The sequence below is a fragment of the Apium graveolens genome, chromosome 8, assembly GCF_009905375.1.
Source record: "Apium graveolens cultivar Ventura chromosome 8, ASM990537v1, whole genome shotgun sequence".
Lineage (NCBI taxonomy): Eukaryota > Viridiplantae > Streptophyta > Magnoliopsida > Apiales > Apiaceae > Apium > Apium graveolens.
In genome coordinates, this window is record NC_133654.1 from 213,976,363 (window position 1) to 214,000,116 (window position 23,754).

Genomic DNA, 23,754 nt, shown 5'->3' on the forward strand with positions numbered 1-23,754 from the left:
GAGTCTTTAGGGTTTCCTCATACCCAACTCCCTTATCATTCCTCAAACTCTATTGCCTTTATATTCCTTTCCACTTCAATTTCTTTTTATTTTCCTTTCTCTTATCATTATTTCATGAACCAACACAACATAAGCATTGATTTCAAACATCCCGTCATTCTGGATTCGTGTCCTCGGAACGAATCTTGACAACTTTTACAACTTAGATTCATAATTCATCATACTCGTCTGCCTTTGTTCTGGCTCTAAAGCTTTTACATTATCTCCATAACCTTGGGAAGTACTTTCCTGAAAACAATTGACTGAACTTAAATCAGTTTATTATAATCTCTTGCTCCGTGCCTTCCTTGGCCTTTCACCAGCGGGTGGCCTCTCTCTTAGGAGGGTAAGTGACAAAAACAGTCTTTTGTGATTCGTCAATCATTTAGAATCTCAAATGATTCCTATATTTCCTTTAGCCAGGCTCTTGCCTCGACTGGGTCAGCTTGTTCCTTGGAACTCTGAGAGCTTAGCGACTTAAAGGTCCTGAAAGAATTTCTCACCGCATTATTTCCTCAGGGTGGTGGTTGGGGATAATAGTCTAAGTTCTGTCTAGAAAGGTCCATAAATTATCGTATAGGAGTACCGTCTCGGGTCTCCTTTCCTTACTCGACTTCTGTTTCCTTAGTCTGAACATTCCCTCCTCCTCCCCATAATCGGGGTCATCCTACATATTTTAAATCCTCATTTTCCACTTCATTATGTTATGGGTTCCTTCTATCTTGATGGCGACCTCCCTGACTATCACGTTCAGGGTTTGCTCTAAATCTTATTCCTCAAACTAGCTTTCATCTAAGATCTCATCTTTAAGCTCTTGAACATTTGGAACCCAAATTCTGTAGGAATACCTCATTATTCCCTTATCATCTTTCTCGGTATTAATCTCTTATCTTTTTGTTGGCTCTCTGCCTTCATTCATCACTTTTTCTGGCACAATATGTTCTTTTCCAATAATTCGGGCTGTATTGCAATCTCAAACAGCTTTTCGGTACCGACTCCGGTTACCTTCACTTCTATTTCCATTTTCTCAAAATCTCTTATAAACTCTCCCAAAGACATTATCATCTTGAGTCTCTCCTTTTTACTAAGGGCATCAGCCACCACATTGGCTTTCCCCGAATGATAAAGAATCTCCCAATCATAATTTTTGATTAGCTCTAACCGCCTCCTCTGGCGTATGTTGAGCTCTTTCTACATAAAAATGTACTAGAGCTCCTATGGTTTGTGTAAATCTTGCACTTCTCTCCATACAAGTAGTGCCTCCAATCTTTAGGGAAAAATATCGAATTTTATATTCCCTTAATTGTCTTGACGCGTACGCGATTACCTTGTTGTGCTGTATAAGAAGCACCCTAATTCCTTATGCGAAACGTCACTACACATCACAAAATCTCCTTTTCCATCCGGCAACGCCATCATAGGGGCCGTCACCAATCTTTGCTTCAGTTCTTGAAAGTTGTTCTCGTATTTCTCTGTCCATTCGAACTTCTCAGTCTTACGAGTAAGCGCGTTAAAGGGGCTACTATCTTTACGAACTTGAATGAACCTCCGGTAAGAACCGGCCAATCCTACCTCTGGTAGTCACCCTAACCATAGTCATCAATTCCTCAGTGGTCCTTTATTCATTCTTGTCAGGATCCTCCACGGGATTCTTCTCAGCAACAATCCCTTCTAGGGCAACATCCTCAACCGCTACATCCTCAATATGAACATCATCCGGTCCCGCGTTAAGACGCTCTATTGGATCCATAATCTGATCTCCAATAAGTAATAAAACATCATCGCGTTATTGTTCCTCAACCTCAGGGTTCAGAGTCCCGCTACCATATACGATAACGAAATACGCTTCTACCACGATATTTATAAGGGTTCCCATAAGGGTTTTAACTGTCAGTACTACGTTAGGTAGTCCGACTATGAACTTGGCAAGAGTTCTTATTATCTTAGTGAACTTATTATTTTAACGTCATATCATCTCTGAGGTTTATAACGCTTAGCTCTGATACCATTTCTGTAACACCCCCAAATCCGGGGTCGGGGATCCGGGTTGTCACGAGTTCCAATTCCCTTAATAATACTTAATCTTAATAATCAACCAACTACTGCATACTGTGACCCCACAATATACACACACACACCACAAGTTATAGTCTCAAAGATGAATACCAAAAATAACACAAGTCATTTTATTCCACAATTATAAACCGTTTCACCTTAAAAAGGGTTTCTGAATAATTTACATATTCCTTGCCATTATTACAATTCATAAATATACATAAGTCTGGTACATCAAAAGTTGAAAGCCTAGCCTATTGGTAGATCCTACCTCAGCTACAACGGCATCATAGCCTACAAGAAACTGCGGAACGTTTCCTATCCGCTCGCGAATTGGGAGCTTGATCCTGTTCATCTTCTCTATCTGTTGTTGTGTGATGAAAGAAGAAAGCAAGGGTGAGCAACAAGCCCACCGAAATAATATGTATAATAATTAACAATATATGAGCATTCTCATAGTACTCATGAAAGTCTTGGTCAAGAAGAAATGAACCAAGTTTGATCTCTTAACGCGACCAAGTCGCAAAATATTCAGTATATATATACATATATACTTTTCAAAATCTTGGAAGTCCTCTTCCATGCATAATAAACACAGAGTTCCAGTTTATAATTGTATAAGAATATCGTTGCAAGGTGATCTCATATATCTAACCTTGTCTCAACGTTTTTCTGAAAATCTTTGACATGCATAAGATAATCATTTATTAGATATAAGTTTAAAAGATGAAGTTAAAAGATACTCCAATATACTTATATCTTTTCCGAATACTACTTGAACTACCACCGTTCAAGTTATAATTAGTTTCAAAAGTTCATCACATAGATGAGACTACAAGACAAGATTTGAATAGATTCAATCTTTATAATATCATTCAAAAGAAATGAAGGTACGAGATACTTCATTAAGTCACGATATATATATCCATATATATCTCTCATACATTTCCTCAAAACCTCTGTCATGTAAAGTATGAACAGAGTTGCAATATCCAATGAATTTGGAAAGAAAAGAATTTTGGCATAAACCCGATATCTTGCTGATCAGGCAAAGATACCCATTAAGTAACCTTTTCTACCGTAGATGGATGAATTCCTCGCCGGTCATCACCCTGGCCGCATTAGGACCTCACGCTAGACCGTTACCCGGCCATTCACGCGTGGATGGATTGTCACCCATCCTCTTACACCTTCATAGACCGTACCCCGGCCTGTCGCTTATGCCGACTCAATTAGATGGACTTACTTCCCGAACATTGGGCAAGTAATCTAATTGTTTTCTCAAAACAACAACCACATTGCGAATATAAAATACACCACAGGACCGGATCCCTTAGATTTTTGAGCGATTATTCAAGTCCCCTTCAAAAGGAAGATCTTAAATTTGAAAACGAGTTTTGGGATCCGCCCTAACTTTTAAAATCATTTTGAAGACTCGAAAACATTTTTGAGAATGTTTGGAGTAATGCTGATTTAATGAAATAAATCAGTCCCGATATATTAGAAAATATCTGAATATTATTATTTAAATAATATTCTCATAAGGATAATCCTTATAAAAATAATTGAAGTAGAAGTTTTAAAACTTATACTTGAAATGAATAATAAATAACCAAAGATATACTTATACGAAAGTACGATCTTTATTTGAATAATCGAAAATAAGTTTGATTATCGAAACATTATTCTTTAATAAAATAAAGAATATTATTTAATAAATAAGCGGAGTCATAAGTCCTCAAATGAATATTCAAAATAATATTCATTAAATAAAATAAACGGAGTCTTAAGTCCCCGAATGAATATTCAAAATAATATTCATTAAATAAACTAAACAGAGTCATAAGTCCTCGAATGAATATTCAAAATAATATTCATTAAATATAATAAAGTTATCCAATAAACCTTATTCGATTAATAGGTTTGAAAACTATATATATATATATATATATATATATATATATATATTATACACGGGAACATCGACTCCCGGTTTAGAAATATGTTCACCTTTGGGTCCCGTATACTAAGGGTATACGCAATTACTGCTTATCTCTAGCATAAGTATTATGCAACTATAAGCATTGGAATCAACAGATAGATATCAAGATTACGAAATAGACAATGCATATATCCCATATCAGCATTCTCCAATATATCGCAAGATTTGCTAATTTATCATCATGCATCTATCACAAGATAATGCATATACATATACACATCATAACAACAGTTTAACGGGTAGAAAACTTGCCTGAGCGACTGGGGGTGGTAAAAGGCCTGGGACGAGCCTGGTAACCTATAAACAATATATAAGTTGGAATTAAACCAAAGTCGCTTAAGAATCTACACTTTAACCAACTAGACTCTAACGCTCGCTTTTGCGCTTAACGATTCACTTAAGTTGCTCGAGTACCCTCGGCTCCACCATTTTTAATAAATTAACCATTACGAATTTTAAGGCGATTCTTCGCGAGTACTTTACCAACTTCCTAATCCACATTACATAATTGTTTCGTAATCCAATTTGTCTTTTAGGGGCCTTAACCAAGGTTTCAAAGTAAGGCGAGGGGTAATGGTTCGTTCGCGAAATGTCGTTACTTAAAACGGTCGTTTCTCCTAAACCGTACATCGGATTCAAATGAACCACATATCAAAACGAAGCTCGTAAGATGAACTATATAATTATGGCAATGGTTATTTCATGGCAGTGAGTGTTCTGGTGCAAAAGTTAAGCACAAAACAGTCTAAGGTAAATCGGGCATTACGACGGCTATGTTTACGCGATTACCAAAGTTTAAACTACTCCAATCAACCACAAATCAAGCCATAACCACCAATACCACCAAACTTCATCCAAAACTTACTAACTCAGTCCATAACCTCATAATTTTTCCAACTTATTCAATCTAAACAAGAGCTACTAACTATACTTAAGGTTCATCAACCAACAACCAAGATTTATAACCCAAAATCATTATAATTCCAACCAAACTCTAAACATACAAGAATCATGCTCTCATGAACTATAACAAACAAAACCAAACCTAATACTCAAAGTAAAGCTAGGGTTTGGAGGTGTTATACCTTCCTTGGAGTGATTAGAGTAGCTAGGAAGTCTTAGGGAGCCTCCTACAAGCTTGATCTTTCCAAAGAAATCAAGAACACAAAGTTAGGTTTTGAAGTTTCTAAAAGTCAGATTGAAAGAACTGTCAAAACGAGGGTCTTACCATGCTTATTTGGACGAGACTTGTGAACAAGAGTTGTAGGACATCTCAATACCTTTCCAAAGAGCTATAGAACATACTATTTGAGTGAGTATTGAAGGAGATACAGTAGTTTGAAGTTGCTGCTCTGGTTTTGGCCGAGAGCTTTTGTTCTTGGAAAGCAAAAGTCAACTTCTAATTTGTGTTTTGTGTTTTTGATTTGTTTTTCTTGGTTGTTTCCTTTTGTTTTGCTTAATTACCTTTTAACCATGGTAAAATTTGTGTGGCTTGTAATCAACCAACAATCCCTCCATTTGTCATGCTTATGTCACCATGTCTTTGTCATCCATTTGCCACCTGTCTCTTCCTTGTGGTTTGATGATGTCACAATCCTTGGTTTCTTGTACAAGCTTGTCTCTTGGTCACTTATTTGTTTTACGGTTCGCTTAACTTTCGTTCTCGTTTATCGTTTGAGAGATCATACCCGGGATCTTATAACTTGGGTTCCCCTAAACCCTTTTTAATAATTTATATTCCTTTTATTATCCTCTCTTATAATCCTTGAATTTAAATCCTTTTAATCATGTTACCTTATACCCAATTCTTTCGGTATCTGGTGGATATTTGGGAAAAATCAAAGTGTTCGAATTTGGATTCTGACGATCTTTACATACACTTATTTACTTTATGGAGTACTAATACGATCTTAGAATTTCCATAACAGTACTCCTATATAGCGTGGTCTGATAATTTTCCTTAATCAGCATCATGAGCAAAAGTTACTATTCATCCGTGTTTCAAAAATTCCAAAAATTGGGGTTATTACACCTATATCCTAATGTTGGAGGGAGTGGGCACTACAACCGAAGTGAAGCACAAGGGCAGATGTCCCATTATATACGCGGTTTGGCTCCCATCCAAGAGGATCAAGAATTCTTAGGGCCTTATACTGAAAGAGACTCTGAATCCTCGGACGATGATGTGGCTCCAAGAAGGAGGCATGCTGGTAAATAACCGATGCGTGATGCTAATCAGCTTCCCAGGAACACTTGAGGGACGAGTCCCCAAAAAGTACATGAGAGGATCAGGTCTCGCAAAGCTGAGATCCAAAGGCTAAAGCGTGACTTGGAGGCGCACTTGACCCCAAGACCCCCACTTCCTCCAAGACGGAGAGATCCTCCTCTAATCTTATACCTGGATGGTCCCATACCAAGAAGGGCTGTTGTCCCAAGGGCTGACCCAAGTGATCTTATGACCCTAAGAGATCCTGATAATCCGACACCGCCATTTAATGAAGAAATAATGAATGCCCACATCTCAAGGAAGTTTAAGATGCTCACCATCAAAGCATATGATGGTACTGGAGATCCCGCTAATCATGTCAGAACATTCTCTAATGCACTGTTGTTGCAGCCCGTGAACGGCACTATTAAGTGGCGGGCCTTTTCTCAAACCCTATCGGGAATGGCTCAAAGGTGGTACATCCATTTGCCTCCGAATTCAATTGGGTCCTTTAGAGACTTAAGTCAAGCTTTCATTAAGCAATTCATCAGTGGAAGAATGCATAGGAATAGTTCAGCATCCCTCATGAGCATCGTGCAAGGAGCAAAAGAGTCCTTGAGAGATTATCTGAACCGTTTCACAAAAGAAGCTTTGAAGTTACCGGACCTCGACGATAAGGTAGCTATGATAGCACTACACCAGGGAACTAGGGATGAATTCTTCAAGATGTTATTAGCCAAGCGCACCCCTGAAAGCATGTTACAGCTTCAAGATAGGGCCGTAAAGTATATTAAGGTGGAGGAAAGTATGAGGAAGACGGTGGTGAACAATGAGCCCGCTGGTGGCAAGAAGCGAAAAACTGATCTGGAATATAATGCTAAGGAAAAGTATCCTAGAACTGAGAAAGACGATGATTCAACCCCGAAGAAGGGAGGACCTAGACAAAAGTTCACCGAATATGCTAAGTTGAACGCTCCTAGAAGTCAGATCTTAATGGAAATCGAGAAAGATAGAGATGTTCGTTAACCCAAGCCCTTGAAGGCTGATCCTGCTAAGCTTGATAGAAGCAAATACTGTAGATTTCACAAGGATGCTGGTCATGACACTGATGAATGCCGACAACTGAAGGATGAGATTGAATTCCTCATACGGAAAGGAAGACTGAGCAAGTATACTGGAGATGGTTGAGATAAGAATAATAGTGGAAGAAGGAACTTTGATGATCGTAGGAAGGATCAGGATGATCAGGGGAGAAACCCCCAACCCCGAGGGCCGGTGATAAACACCATCTTTGGTGGACCTCAGCCCCGAGGGCCAGTAATAAACATAATCTTTGGAGGACCAACTGCAGCTGGACTGTCTAAGAACTCAAGAAAAGCTTACACCAGAGAAGTCATGCACACAGTGGGGGAAGCTCCGAAAAGAGCCAGGACCGGAGCGACAATGGTGTTTGATGATTTTGACTTGGAAGGGATCAAGTTTCCTCATGATGATCCCCTAGTCATAACACCCATAATAGGGAACAATCCGGTGAAAAGAGTCCTTGTAGACAATGGAGCATCAGTAGACATCTTATTTTATGATACCTTCACAAAAATGGTTTACAATGATTCTCAATTGACCCCAACAAATATGCCAATATATGGTTTCGCTGGAGTCGAGTGCCCCGTAGAAGGGATAATTAAGCTGCCTTTGACTATGTGTCAAGAACCAAGGCAAGCAACACATATGTTGAACTTTGTGGTAGCGAAGGCTGGATCAACTTATAATGCAATCATGGGATAACAGGAATACACACTTTTAAGGCAGTCCCCTCTTCATACCATTCAGTGATGAATTTTCCCACCCGAAATGGGATTGGAGAAGAGAGAGGAGATCAAAAGATGGAAATGAGTTGTTATGTAGCCTCTTTTAGGGCTAACGGAGTTGTGAGGCAGGTTTTACCTATCGAAGATCTGGATATTCGCGAGAATGATAAAAAAAGAGGGAAGCTGGCAAAAGACTTGATTCCAATCCCTTTGGTTCTCGAAGATCCTGAGAAAGTGACTTTCATTGGAGCATCACTGGATGAGCCCCTTAGAGGGAAGCTGGTGAAGTTTTTACAAGAAAAAAAATGATGTATTCGCATGGACAACAGATGATATGCCCGGCAAAGACTCGGAACTGATCATCCATAAATTGAACGTAGATTTGAATCAAAAGACCGTGAAGGTAAAAGAAAAGGAGTTTTGCCCCTAAGAGGCAGAAGGCAATCAAGCAAGAAGTAGATAAGCTCTTAGAGGCTGGTTTCAGTGAAGAGATACAATTCCCAGAATGGTTAAAAGACCCTATAATGTAAAAAAGGCTAATGGAAAATGGAGGATGTGCGTGGATTTCACTGATCTGAATGATGCATGCCCGAAGGATTGTTTCCCGCTGCCAAGGATAGATACACTGATCGATGCGACTGCTGGTCATGAGATGCTAAGCTTTATGGATGGATTCAGTGGATACAATCAGATCAAAATGCATAAAGATGACATCCTAAAGGTATCATTGATCACTGATTTTGGTGTGTTTTGTTATTATTTTATGGTGTTTGGACTCAAGAATACAGGAGCTACCTATCAAAGATTGGTGAATAAAATTTTTTAAGATCTTATTGGAAAAACAATGGAGGTATATGTAGATGATATGCTAGTCAAGAGTCTTCTGACGATTGACCACATAACCCATTTTAGGGATGCCTTTGAGGTCCTGAGATACCATAAAATGATGTTAAACCCTGCAAAGTGTGCTTTCAGAGTGAGATTAGGAAAGTTCTTGGGATTGATGGTCTCCAAGAGGGGAATCGAGGCCAATCCTGATAAGATAAAGGCCATTTTGGACATTAATTATGCTCGGGTTGGCAAGAAAGCCCATTCTAAAGGGCCCAAAACTCTGAATATTAATTAATTTCGTAGTTAATTAATATGGGTAAAATCAGCTGACAAGTGGAATACAAATAGGGATATGACTCCTTGGAGATTGACCTCCAAGAAACCCCAAGGGACAAGGAATCAATTTCCTACATTATCGGACTCCAAAGTCCACTCTAAATCTGAGACTTGTCCACCAAGTCTCCTAACCCTAACCTAATTCAAAGGCATTCCATGCCTATATAAGGGGTCTCACTCCCATAAACAAGAACTACGTTTTTGACTTGATCCTTGGCATACAGCAAAGTACGTAGGCATATTGTTAAGGCAGATTGAGTCATGAAACACAAGATCAGTCAAATCGAGCCTCGAAGCTCTTGAACCCTAGCAATTAATACGATCTAGTTTTTAATCCATAACAACTAGTGACATCTTGTGTAATAATATAATAAACTAGTTATGTAATCCGTACAATGCACGGACATGTTCTAGGTATTCATGTTATTTAAGAATAATTGTTAACGGCATATTCATGTTATTTCCTGGTAAACGAAGATATTTTAGTTTGTGAATATGAAATGTGTGATGACATTGGTGTTGAACATGTTCTTAGATATTTGACATTAAGATGAAAAAAATAGGGTCAGTAGCGTAGTTTCTTGTTGTCCACCGCTAAGTGCAATTTATAAGTTGCTGTAGAAATGTATATGGTTGTTTGAGCTACTGCAGAATATAGTAGTTTGTAGACTTATAATTTTGTTTAATAATTATTATTTGAATTTAAGTCCTCTTAAATTTTTATTCTTGATCTTGGTAATTCTTCCACATACCTCATTCAATATTAACAAATGCATATCTCTAAATATGCTTAGCTCCTCCAGGCTGCTATAATACATAAATCTTATCAAGTTTATAAATCTTATCAAGTTTATCCGTTTTAATTACAAAATTTCAAGCTGTGACGTGTAAAGGCACATCCCAACACTAATATAAACTAACATGATCATATATTTTATGAAGAATATTAGCTAAAACTGTGTATATATTCACATCCTCCCATACATTTTAAAAATTTAAGTAACAATACTTGAGAAAGAGAATGGTTCATTAATCGGTCTGAACAATAGAGAAAATAATAGTAAGAAGATATCTCCGAGGTCGACTACTTAGACACAATGTAATCTTTAACCAGTGTTATGCACGGGCATTATCTAAATGTATAAATATTGATTTGTTCATAATAATTTTGTTTGTTTGTATGTTAGAAATATGATCGAAGATATTTTGTATATTTGTTATGTTAAAATTCTGACTAATCAGTCATATAACACATAGTGTGAATACTAGTTTGTATTTTATTTTTATAGAATTTGTATAATTAAAATATGTTATTAAAATTATGACAAGAGTATATATAAGTTATTCAATTAGGGGCATAAATGATTAAAATACAGGTATGCATGCTTAAAATATATATTTTTTTAGTTAATATCTTTTTAAATATTTAATTAGTAAATGTTTATGATGGATCTAAATATTAGTATCAATATGATATAGGATGTTAGTTATACTAAACTATAATAACTATAGGTATAATTTGGTCCAACCTCCATTCTGGTTATCTTATATCACAACCGTCGAATCTTTTTAATCAAATGATCTGGACTGTTAGATCAAAATATTAAAATAATGTACTACCCAGTCTTGCAAGTTCAAATCTCCAAAAATAAACATTTATATTATTATTTATAGAGATACAAGTAATATCCCACGTTCGAATCACATCAAAAACAAAATTTATCTAAATATTAAAATAATGCACTACCAAAACTACCAGGTTCGAATCCTAAAAACACAAATACTTATATCATAATTATAAAATATAAATAAGTTCCCATGTTCGAATCACACCAACAACAAACATTTATATTATTATTTATAAAGTTGTAAACGAAGTTAATAATTTAGGTTTCAATCATATATTATTTTATAACATTAACATAATGATTTAATTTAGTACACATTATTATTATTATTTATAATATATGAATATTTAGACCTACTATTAAAACATAAATCTAAGTTCAGATTATGTATATTTTGATGTTTTAGTGAAATTTTAAATTATAAAACTAATATACTTTTTTTAATTAATATTGTAATTCACTTGTTTATATTATTAATTTGAAATATAATAATATATGAATTCTCGTTCAAAATTTGAACTTAACTTAAAGGAAAGTACAATTTTATCTTTTAAGAAAAAAGTACGATTTTACTTATACCAAAAAATTATATATATATATATACACTATACTATACTATTATAAACGAAATATGATTTCGTTTGGTCGGTTGGTTAACACCTTCCTAAAAAGTATGCTACACTTTCCAAAATAAAGTTTAAATAAATATAATTTAATTAAAAAAAGTTAAATCATGTATCTAATATAATTTCAAACTTTATGAATTATTATATAACTTAATTTTAAATTACACTCAACTTCTTTCTTCCCTCTTTTGTCATTAAGCTGAAATAATAGAGTCAGTAGCGGGGTTCCTTGTTGTCCACCGCTAAGTGCGATCAACGGGTTGTTGTAGAAATGTATGTGGTTGTTTGAGTTACTACAAAATATAGAAGTTTGTAGACTTATAATTTTGTTTAATAATTATTATTTGAATTTAAGTCCTCTTAAATTTTTATTCTTGATCTTGGTAATTCTTCGCCATACCTCCTTCAATATTAACAAATGCATATCTCTATATATGCTTAGCTCCTCTAGGTTGCTTTTGATACACAAATCTTATCAAGTTTATCCGTTTTAATCGATACAATTTTTCAAGATGTGACGTGTAAAGGCACATCCAAACACCAATATAAACTAACATGATCATATATTTCTATGAAGAATATTAGCTAAAGCTCTGTATGTAATCATATCCTACCATACATTTTAAAAATGTAACAATACTTGAGAAAACATAGAGTCAGTAGCAATACTTAATTTTAAATCACACTCAACTTCTTTTTTCCCTCTTTTGTCATTAAGCTAAAACAATAGAGTCAGTAGCGGAGTTCCTTGTTGTCCACCTAGTTGTTTGAGCTACTACATAATTAATTTCAGTAATTTAAATTATAATATTATAAAATAATTAATAAATCAAGAAAACATTAAAAAATAATATTAAAAAAAAACAATACCAAATCATTCACATACATTACTATTATTCAAGACTCCCACTTTCCTATAAGCTCTACACCTGCGCAGCGAAGCGACCTCCATGGGACTTTTTAATATTTTAACTATCTAAATTTTCAATCCTTTAATAATATATCACATAGAAAATTAAACGTAAATATTTGAACTTCGTTAATCTCAATAATATATTATCATTGTTTTATAATTTATTTTTACAAAATATTAAAATAATAAAATTATAAATGTTATAATCAGTCCGTGCATCGCACAAATTATTGGCTAGTATATATATACATGTGTGTATATATATGCATATATATATATATATATATATATAGACGTATATGTGCATTTTAGTATTAATTAAAATATGAGTTAAAGAAAACTACGCATATTAATTAGACAACAATTAAAAGATTTTAATTAATAAAGGATGAGATAAAATAAATACATATTAATGTAAAGGGTTTATCATATTCATACTAAATTTTTGTTTATAAGGTATATGTGTATTTCTGATCAGATATATAATAATTGGTTATATGTAAATAACATGCATATTGATGATGAGTTAATTGTGGGAATATGTGTGAAACAAATATTATTAAAAATGCACGTACATGCTTTAAGAGTTAATTGGGGGAACATGTCTAAAAATAAACATTATTAAATTATGTACGGGCATTTTCTAAATATGTATAATATATTGATTTTTGATTTTTTTTATATTTTTGTGTAATAGATATATGATTGAAAATATTTTGTATGTCAAAAATGTGATTGAAGAGTCATACGCAATTATTATTATAAAAATTAGTATCTCGTCCGTGTATCCAATCCAAGTACTTGTTTTTGACCCTCTAGTTGGACCCAAGTAAATACATATACACAAGTATGTATGTGTGAATATGTATATTAATCATGCAAATATAATTAATTTAAACAAATGAATGATTGGGTAAAATTAATAATACATGCACATTAACTTAAGGGTTTAACAAATCATAAATGAGTTACATAATTTTTTTAAAATAAAGCATATATTTATAATTAAATACTTATACATAATAATGAAGTATAATATATATTAATTGTGAAAATATGTGTGAAAGAAATTTTACATAGACATTGATGTAGAGACATAATAATAATATGATTAAATATTAGTATTCCTGCTGATTATTAAATTTGAGTACTCATTTTTCGCCCCTAATACATATACACATGTATGTGTGTATGTACGTGTGTATGTATGTGTGAATATGTATGCATATATGTATATTAATCATGCAAATTTAATAAATTTTAACAAATGAATGTCTGAGTTAAATAAATAATACATGTATAATTGAATTATTATATATTTATGATTAAATACACAATCATAATAATGAAGTATATTAATGATGCGTCATTTAATATATATTAATTGTAAGAATAAGTGTAAAATAAATATTAATGATGCGTTATTTAATATATATTTATTGTGAGAATAAGTGTGAAATAAAAATTATATAAATATTAATTTAGGGGCATAATCATCGTATGAATTAAATTGCTCATCAAACCCCTCTGTTATTGTATTATATACATAATATATTATATCAATTTATTATACTTGATTTGTACTCAAGTATATACATTATCTAAAGTATAGCGGATCTGTTGTGCATATGTTGTGTACTTGATGATTTCATAAACCAAACATCTAAGTAGATTTTACTTAGTGAAATTATGTAGCACTCGACGGATAAGAATTATAGTCCCGACGGATAACTCATTATAGTCCCGACGGATGATTAACTTATTATACATCGAGTGAGTAGCTTATGTAATAATAAGTTTGTAGCACAGTTATGTATGCACCTTTGTATAGAATCTGTAGTAGCATATAAGTCATGTTGACTTTAACTAGATATGCAGAATAGGTTGATTAATTGTACATAGATGATGTCTTGTAATTCTGCACAAGTGAAATAGAGTCAAGTGCCAAAATAGCTACCGACGGATGATTAACAAAGCCATCGACGGATGATCAAATGACTATCAACGGATGTTTAATATAGCAGTCGACGGATGATCAATTAAACCATCAACGGATGTTCTGAAAGTCGACGGATGATCATATGAAGAATTCAAACAGCAGTTGAACAGTGAAAGCTGACACACAGCCGTCGAGATGTAAACACACTGTGGAAGCCCATTAACTGGGTAATAGTGGACGAAAAGTAGCAAAGCTTAAGACTGATAGTTTTTATATTTGTTCAATCTTTTGACTTTGTAATCTTGGTATTATATAAACCAAGAGAGTAGCAAAAAGAAAAATATCTGAGATAGCTGAGAAACACAAAACAAAGAAATCTTTGTAAGCAGAATCATTAGCATTTCCTGTATTCTCAGTAGTTCAATTTGTAAGCAGCTGTGAGTATTCCTGCACACAGAGTCCTCTCGATATATTATCTATATCTCTGGTGGAATTGTTTAAATCCACCAGAAAGTTTTTAAAGACTCTTGTTTTTAATTACTAATGTTTTGATTCTATTAAGTTTCTATTCCGCATTGTGCTAATCAAAACATTATATCTATATTCGAGTTGAATATTTTTATTTCGAGAAAAAGGTTCAAGAATTCCATTCAACCCCCTTCTGTAATTCTTGCTATATTGTTAAGGGATTAACAATTGGTATCAGAGTAAACTATTAATCTACAAAGAGTTTAAAGATCAAAACAATTCAGCAAGATGAACAAGAAAGATGTTGGAGTCAAGATTCCTTTTCTTGATAAAGATAATTACCATCATTGGAAGGTAAAGATGCATCTTCATATGCTTTCTCAAGATGAGGCCTATGTGGACTGCATAGAAAGAGGCCCTCATGTTCCAATGAGAGCTGCAACAGGAAACAAACCATCTGTTCCAAAGCCAAGGCATGAATGGTCTGATCCTGACATTGAACAAGTCAGGAAAGATAAAAAGGCCATGAAAATTCTGTTCAATGGTGTTGATGCAGACATGTTTGATAACATCATCAACTGCAAAACTGCCAAGGAAGTTTGGGACACAATACAGATAATTTGTGATGGCACTGAGCAAGTTAGAGAAAATAAAATGCAGCTCCTGATTCAGCAATATGAGCATTTTCACAATGAAGAAAGTGAGTCACTCACTGACATTTTTGGTAGATTCCAAAAATTACTAAATGCTCTTAAGTTGCATGGAAGAGTCTATCAGACTAAAGACTCCAATCTGAAATTTCTCAGATCTCTTCCAAAGGAATGGAAACCAATGACAGTCTCATTGAGAAACTCACAAGATTATAAGGAGTTTACTTTGGAGAGACTGTATGGCATTCTGAAGACCTATGAGCTTGAGATAGAGCAGGATGACAGAATAGAGAGAGGAAAGAAGAAAGGAGGATCCATTGCACTAGTTGCTGATCTGAAAAAGGAGAAGGAAGTGAAGATGGAAACTGTAGAATCAACTTCAAAGGTCTGTGAGAATAAGGGTAAGGGGCTAGCTGCAGAAAGAGAAGAATCATTGAGCCAAGATGACATGGAGGACTTTGATGAGCACCTAGCATTTCTTTCAAGGAGATTTTCCAAGCTCAAGTTCAAAAAGAACTTTGGAGTAGCCAAGCCAAATAGAAACATGGTGGATAAGTCAAAATTCAAATGTTTCAAATGTGGCTTGGCAGGGCATTTTGCAAATGAGTGTAGAAAGTCAGATTCCAGTAAGAAAAGGTTTGAGTCTGTGGATTATAAGTAAAAATACTTTGATCTAATCAAACAAAAGGAAAGGGCTTTTATTACACAAGAGAATGACTGGGCAGCAGATGGTTTGGATGAAGATGAAGATGTCAGCCATATCAATCTAGCCCTAATGGCCAAGTCTGATGAAACCGAGACAAGTTCCTCAAGCAATCAGGTAATCACTACAAACCTTGCACATTTATATAAAGCTGAGTGTAATGATGCCATAAATGACATATCTACAGAATTGTATCATTTGCGTGTTACACTTAAGTCTCTCACTAAAGAAAATACTAAAATCAAAGAAAACAACTTGTTTTTAAGTGAGAGGAATAATGTGCTTGAGTCTCAGTTTGTTGAGTTTGAGAAACTAAAAATTGAGTGTAAGATTACCAAGGAGGAATTAACTGAGTCCTTGAAAAAGGAAGAAATTTTGAAGAGGCAGCTCGAGCGTGAACAAGAGGTGATTAAAGCATGGAAAATATCCAGGGATGTTCATGCTCAAATCACCAAAGTTCAAGGAATTGAGTCTTTTTGTGATGAAGCCTGGAAGAAGAATAAAGAGAAACTAGAACCTATTTCGATAGATGGGTTGTTGACAGATGTAGACTCGACAGATGATAAGGACTATCCGTCGGATAACAAAAAGTGTTATCCGTCGAATGATGAAAATCCTCATCCGTCGGCTGTAAGCAAACCCATTAGCAAAGCCAAATTAATCAAGCTAAATGAAAAGTATGGGTCTGTTTCCAAGAACTTTGTTTCAGGAGAGTCAAGTCAAGCTAAGAAAGGGAAAAAGGCTAATGTTGGTCACATGACTGTCAAACAGTTAAGTGACAGACTTGAGAAAATAGAGGTAAAAATAGAGACTAAAAAGAAAAACAATAGGAATGGTAAAGTAGGGATTAACAAACACAATAACTACACACCTGATAAATATGCTCCTAGAAAAATCTGTGGCAAGTGTGGTAGTGTAAATCATTTGTCTGTTAATTGCAAATCTGCCATGCCTACTCCCATGTCTGTTCAGCCTCAATTTCCTAACATGAATGCCATGCCTCCCATGCCTGTTAATGCTATGCCTACACAGAATATGAATGCACAGTTTGCTAATATGCCATTTGCACCTAATCCATATTATGCTGCATATAGTATGCCTCAAATGTCATTTAGCATGCCTTACTGGAATAACATGTTTTCACCAAGCATGCCATTTCCTGTTAGCCATAACATGCATGATAATTCTGTTGCATTTAGTGGTTTCAAAGGTACAACCCAATTGACTAAGGAAGAATCTGAAATTCCTAAGTCAAATGAGATAAAACCTAAGAAACAGAAGAAGAAAGTTAATAAGGCAGGACCCAAGGAAACTTGGGTACCAAAATTAACTTGATTTGATTTTGATGTGTGCAGGGAAACAGAAAGAATCTTTGGTACTTGGATAGTGGCTGTTCAAGACACATGACTGGTGATTCTACCCTGCTCACAGAGTTTAAGGAGAGAGCTGGCCCAAGTATTACTTTTGGAGATGACAGCAAGGGTTATACTGTGGGATATGGCTTGATTTCAAAGGATAATGTCATCATTGAAGAGGTTGCCTTAGTGGATGGTCTCAAACACAATCTGTTGAGTATCAGCTAGCTTTGTTATAAAAGCAACTCAGTAACCTTCAATAAAGAAGCCTGTGTTGTGAATAATAATCAAAACAACAAAGTGGTTCTCACTGGTGTGAGAAGAGGAAATGTGTACCTAGCTGACTTCAACTCAACTAAAGCAGAATCTGTAACTTGTCTTCTCAGTAAAGCAAGTCAAGATGAAAGTTGGCTATGGCACAAGAAGCTATCCCATTTAAACTTCAAGACCATGAATGAGCTGGTAAAGAAAGAACTAGTAAGAGGCATTCCTCTAGTGGAGTTTACAAAGGATGGACTGTGTGATGCCTGCCAAAAAGGGAAGCAGATCAAAGCATCATTCAGGAAGAAACTTGATTCAGCAATTGAATAGCCTCTGCAACTGCTTCACATGGATCTGTTTGGACCAGTCAATGTATTGTCAATTTCAAAGAAAAGATTTTGCCTAGTAATTGTAGATGATTTTTCAAAGTTCTCTTGGACATATTTCCTAAAGTCTAAAGATGAGGCTAGTGAAATCATCATCAATCACATAAGGCAAGTTAACAATCATCCTGATTTCAAAGTTAGAAGAATCAGGAGTGACAATGGAACTGAGTTCAAGAACTATGTCATGAGAGCATTTTGTGAGGAAAATGGAATCTTACATGAGTTCTCAGCAGTAAGGACTCCACAACAGAATGGAGTAGTGGAAAGGAAGAACATATCACTTATTGAAGCTGCAAGGACAATGCTTGAAGAATCAAAATTACCAACATATTTCTGGGTTGAAGCTGTAAACACTGCATGCTACACTCAGAACATCTCTCTGATTAATCAAGCAAGATGCATGACTCCTTATCAATTATTCAAGAACAAGAATCCAACTCTAAACTTTCTTCATGTCTTTGGCTGTAAATGCTATATTCTGAGAAATCAAACTGATCAAAATGGGAAGTTTGATGCTAAAGTAGATGAAGGAATTTTTGTTGGATATGCTGTTGGTAAAGCATATAGAGTCTACAATCTAAGAACCAACATTGTTGTGGAATCTATACATGTTTTGTTTGATGATAAAAAGATTGAAGGACTGAAAGATGGAGATTACCATGAGAGCCTCAAATTCGACAATGTTGAGATGGTCAGTGATGAAAGTGATGATGAGAATGATCAAGAAACAGTGTCTAAGGATAATGCAGACAAATCTACCACCAATGAAGCACAACACTCAACATCCGTCGAGTTACATAATGCTTCATCCGTCGGAAGGCAATCTGTGTTATCCGTCAGAAGATAACCTGCCTCATCCGTCGGTACTCAAAATTCACCATCCGTCGGGTTATCTAAAGGAGCAGGAAGTCAAGGTAGATCACCCTCGAAAGTACCCCTTTCTCAAATCAAAGATCCTCATACTCAGGGGGAGTTTCTAGCAATCAAAACTCAATCACACATCAAGACAACATTGAGGTCTCTTCATCTAGAGCTAATCTACCTCAACCAAGGAAATGGACAAAAGATCACCCCTTTGAATTGATTATTGGTGGTGTTTCTTCTAGAGTTCAAACCAGGAGAGCAACTCAAGAAGAATGTCTATACAATAACTTTCTGTCAAAGGAAGAACCAAAGAAGGTAGAAGAAGCCTCGTTAGATTCTGATTGGATTTTAGCTATGCAGGAGGAGCTAAACCAATTTGAAAGAAATAAAGTATGGAAGCTGGTACCCAAGCCTAAAGGAAAGAATCCAATAGACACCAAATGGGTATTCAAAAACAAGATGGATGAAAATGGCATAGTAGTAAGGAACAAAGCAAGATTGGTTGCTAAAGGCTATTGCCAGCAAGAAGGAATAGATTTTGATGAAACATTTGCTCCTGTTGCAAGACTTGAAGCCATCAGAAGCTTCTTAGCCTATGCAGCCCATGCCAATTTAAAGGTCTATCAAATGGATGTAAAAAGTGCCTTTCTGAATGGAGATTTGGAGGAAGAAGTGTATGTTAGTCAACCTCCTGGCTTTGAAGATCCAAATTTTCCAGAGTATGTCTATTATCTACTGAAAGCACTTTATGGACTGAAGCAAGCACCTAGAGCCTGGTATGATACTTTATCAAAGTTCCTTTTGGAAAATCACTTCACAAGAGGTACTATAGATAAAACTTTATTTTTTAAAAACGTTAATGGCTCTAGCATACTTGTTCAAATTTATGTAGATGATATTATTTTTGGCTCTACAGATGAGAAACTTTGTAAAAAGTTTTCCAAACTGATGCAAAGTAAGTACGAAATGAGTATGATGGGAGAACTAACTTACTTTCTTGGTTTACAAGTTAAGCGAGTTAGTGATGGAATGTTCATTAGTCAAACTAAATATATTTTTGATCTTTTAAAGAAGTTTGATCTAATGGATTGCACATCTGCAAAAACTCCCATGACCACTGCAACTAAGTTTAAATTAAACACTACTGAAAAGTCTGTGGATATTTCAAGCTATAGAGGCATGGTTGGCTTACTTCTGTACTTAACAGCTAGTAGGCCAGATATAATGTTTGCTACATGTTTATGTGCTAGATTTCAGGCTGATCCTAGAGAGTCTCACTTGATAGCTATTAAGAGAATTTTCAGATATCTCAAGGGAACACCAAAACTTGGCATTTGGTATCCTAGAGATTCTGATTTTGATCTAACTGGTTATTGAGATTCAGACTATGCAGGTTGCAGAATTGACAGAAAGAGCATAACAGGAACTTGTCAATTTCTAGGAAACAAGCTTGTGTCCTGGTTCAGTAAAAAGCAAAATTCAGTTTCTACTTCTACAGCTAAAGCTGAATATATTGCTGCTGGTAGTTGCTGTGCACAGATTTTATGGATGAAAAATCAATTGCTAGACTATGGTTTGCAAGTTGAGAGGATTCCTATTTTCTGTGATAACACAAGTGCAATTGCCATCACTGAAAATCCAGTGCAACATTCAAGGACAAAGCATATAGACATCAAGTACCATTTTATAAGGGAACATGTAATGAATGGTACTGTAGAGTTACATTTTGTTCCAAGTGAGAAGCAACTTGCAGATATCTTTACCAAGCCACTGGATGAATCCACCTTTTCAAGGTTGGTAAGTGAGTTAGGTATGCTTAATTACTCTTGAATTTATCTGAGTTATTTTGCAAGTTGAAATGTAGCCAGAAATTCAGCTGATTTTTTAGTCTTGGATGAAATTTTGGCTAAGTCTAAATTTGCATCTCGATGGATGACCATTATCCATCGAGTTGAGTCATCCGTTGATATACTATTTGCAAATAAAAATCAATTACTTTTCTGGAATCTTTTAAAACTCGACGGATAACAGTTTATCCTCATCCGTCGAATTATCTAAATCTTAACCGTTAATTCCCTGAACATTATCTATCAAATATAATTACAGTTTGTTAGCATTACACGACGGATAATGGGTGGAATTTTTACAGTTTATTTTTAAAACGGCTATTTTAGGCAATTTCTATTGGGTAATTTTCTTTTCTTTATTATTTTCATCCGTTGTTTTTGAGATAGTATAAAAGCTTATTTCATTCTAATTATTTTCTTTTATCATTCTCAAATTCAACTGCTTTTATTTCATTCTCTCTCAAGCAAATATTCTCCTTCTCTTCAAGCTTTCATTCTCTAACAATGGCACCTGTAGTAAAGATTATGTCTCAGACTGGTTTCATTTATGAGAAGAACGACTTCACTGCTTTGGTCAATAAGGGTATTCAGCAATCAGAAGACTATCACAAGATGATGGACTTCGTGAAGAACTGCAAGTTAAGTTATGCCATGCTTGAATCACCCATAATTTTCTGTGAAGTTGTTGAAGAGATGTGGACCACTGCAATCTACAACTCTACTGACAAAACCATCACTCTAACTATCAAAGGTAATGAGTTCTGTATCAATAGTGATGTGATAAAAGCATGTTTCAAAATTCCTGATGATAATGTAACTTCACCACACAATGACACTGATATTATCAATATGCTTAATTCCATGCATTATGCACTTCCTACTACTAAGCTAAGTGATATTAGAAGATTAGGTCTTAGGAAGGAATGGAGTTTCATGTGTGATGTTGTGACTAAAGTTTTCTCTGGAAAAATCAGTAATTTTGATTCTGTGAACATTTCCATGCTTAACATGCTATACATGCTAGTTACAGATAAATTTTACAATTTCAGTGACCTTGTCTTGTATGAGTTAGGTTTTAAACTAGGTGAGTTAGCCAAAAGGGGAAAGAATGTATATTATGTTAGATTTTTCATGATATTGGCTAACCATCTTTGTCAAGAGATTGTACTTGAGAACCCAAACAACAAAATAGCTTGTTGGGTTCAAGAGAGAAGAATCATTGCAGATTTGAACAGAGCCAACCATCATAGGGATGTGCCAATGTTCTACTTTCCTGTAATGCAGACACCTCAGGTAAGTGAGGTAAGTTCATCCATACCCTCAACTATTCCAATCTCTTCAATTTCTTTAAGTTCAGGAGTAGCTATGACAACTGTGACAATGACCAAACAGTTGCCTACCAAAGCTGCCAAAATAACTGTAATTTCTAAATCCAAGTCAAAGAAAACCCCCTCTGGTATCTCTCAAAAGGTACCAGTTGAATAATCCACCAAAGCCAAAGAGGGGAGTGTGAAGGAGGGTCAGTTAGGTGAGGGAAGGGGTGAACATCAAAGAAACCCCAAGGATAAGGTTGGAGAGTTGAGTGAATCCCAGCCTAGCCACACTGCAGTTTCCCAACAAACTGCAGTGCTTAAAAAGGACAAAAACTCACTTCTAGCTGCATCCTCCCAAAAGGATGTGGCTATTGAACATAGCTCTCATCCAAGAGCACAGGCCAAAAGGGTTAGGGACACAAGCTCACCCCAAACTTACACAAGAAAGAAGAAATCCAAAACCACTGGGGATGCACAGGGCACACACACAGTGCAAACTGGTGCTAAAGACACAGTCCCTGCACTTTCTCAAATTCAGTTTGATGTGGCTCCAATAAATGTGGAGTCACAACCAAAATCTCTCATAATAGAAGCCTCTGAAACACCATACTCACCAACAAACTCTCTGGAAGTGGATATGATAAACACTTCAATTCCTGATTCCCCTTCTTTAACTCTGTTGGGGAAGCCAAAATCTAGTGCAAGTGAGCATTATCTTTTAGATGATTTGTTGGCTCACTTGCCAATTCTTTGAGATACTATTGTGACATCTGTGCCTCAAATAACTTCAATCAACACAGAGTCAACAATAGTTTCTCTTCCCACCTCATTCATTTCTACTCACTCGATGGATATTTCTCATCCATTGAGTAGTGATTGTATCCCGACGGATAAGCTTAACAGCAGTTATCCGTCGGATAGCTTTACCACTCACCCGATGGATATCACTTATCCGTCGAGTGTCTCTACATAACTTTAAACTTCAATTATTTCTAGTGCAGAAGATTTAGTGGTAATACAGTCACTCTTAGGACTGAGAGAGGAGAGTGCATTGAGTGAGAGGCTGAGTTGCTCCCAGGCAAAAGGAGAGGAAAAAAGTGAATCTCAGCAATCCATTTATTCAGGATTGGCAAAAGTGAGTGAGAGGAGTCCCACCTTAGTAGGTGAAGGTGAGGGTGTGAGGATGGGGAGCCAGGGTGAGACCCTGATGCAACAAAAGAGAGATTATGAGAGAAAGGCAGGTACAGGAGAAATAAGGGTGGATCCAGCCATTGCTAGTGAGTCAATGATTGTGGATGATACTGAAAAGAAAAGACAATTTCAGCAACATTACAAAGCTGAAATTGATAACATTTCCTTGGATGCTGACACTTTTACTCATCCTGTGTCAGCCTATCAATTGTTGGCTGCTCAGGGCAATGTGGAGGCAGAACAGACTTTGAATTTAGTACACACATCAGAATCTCTTCAAAGAGATAAAGCTGCTGTCAATAGGATGCCTTCTCAAGCTGATGAGCCATCTGA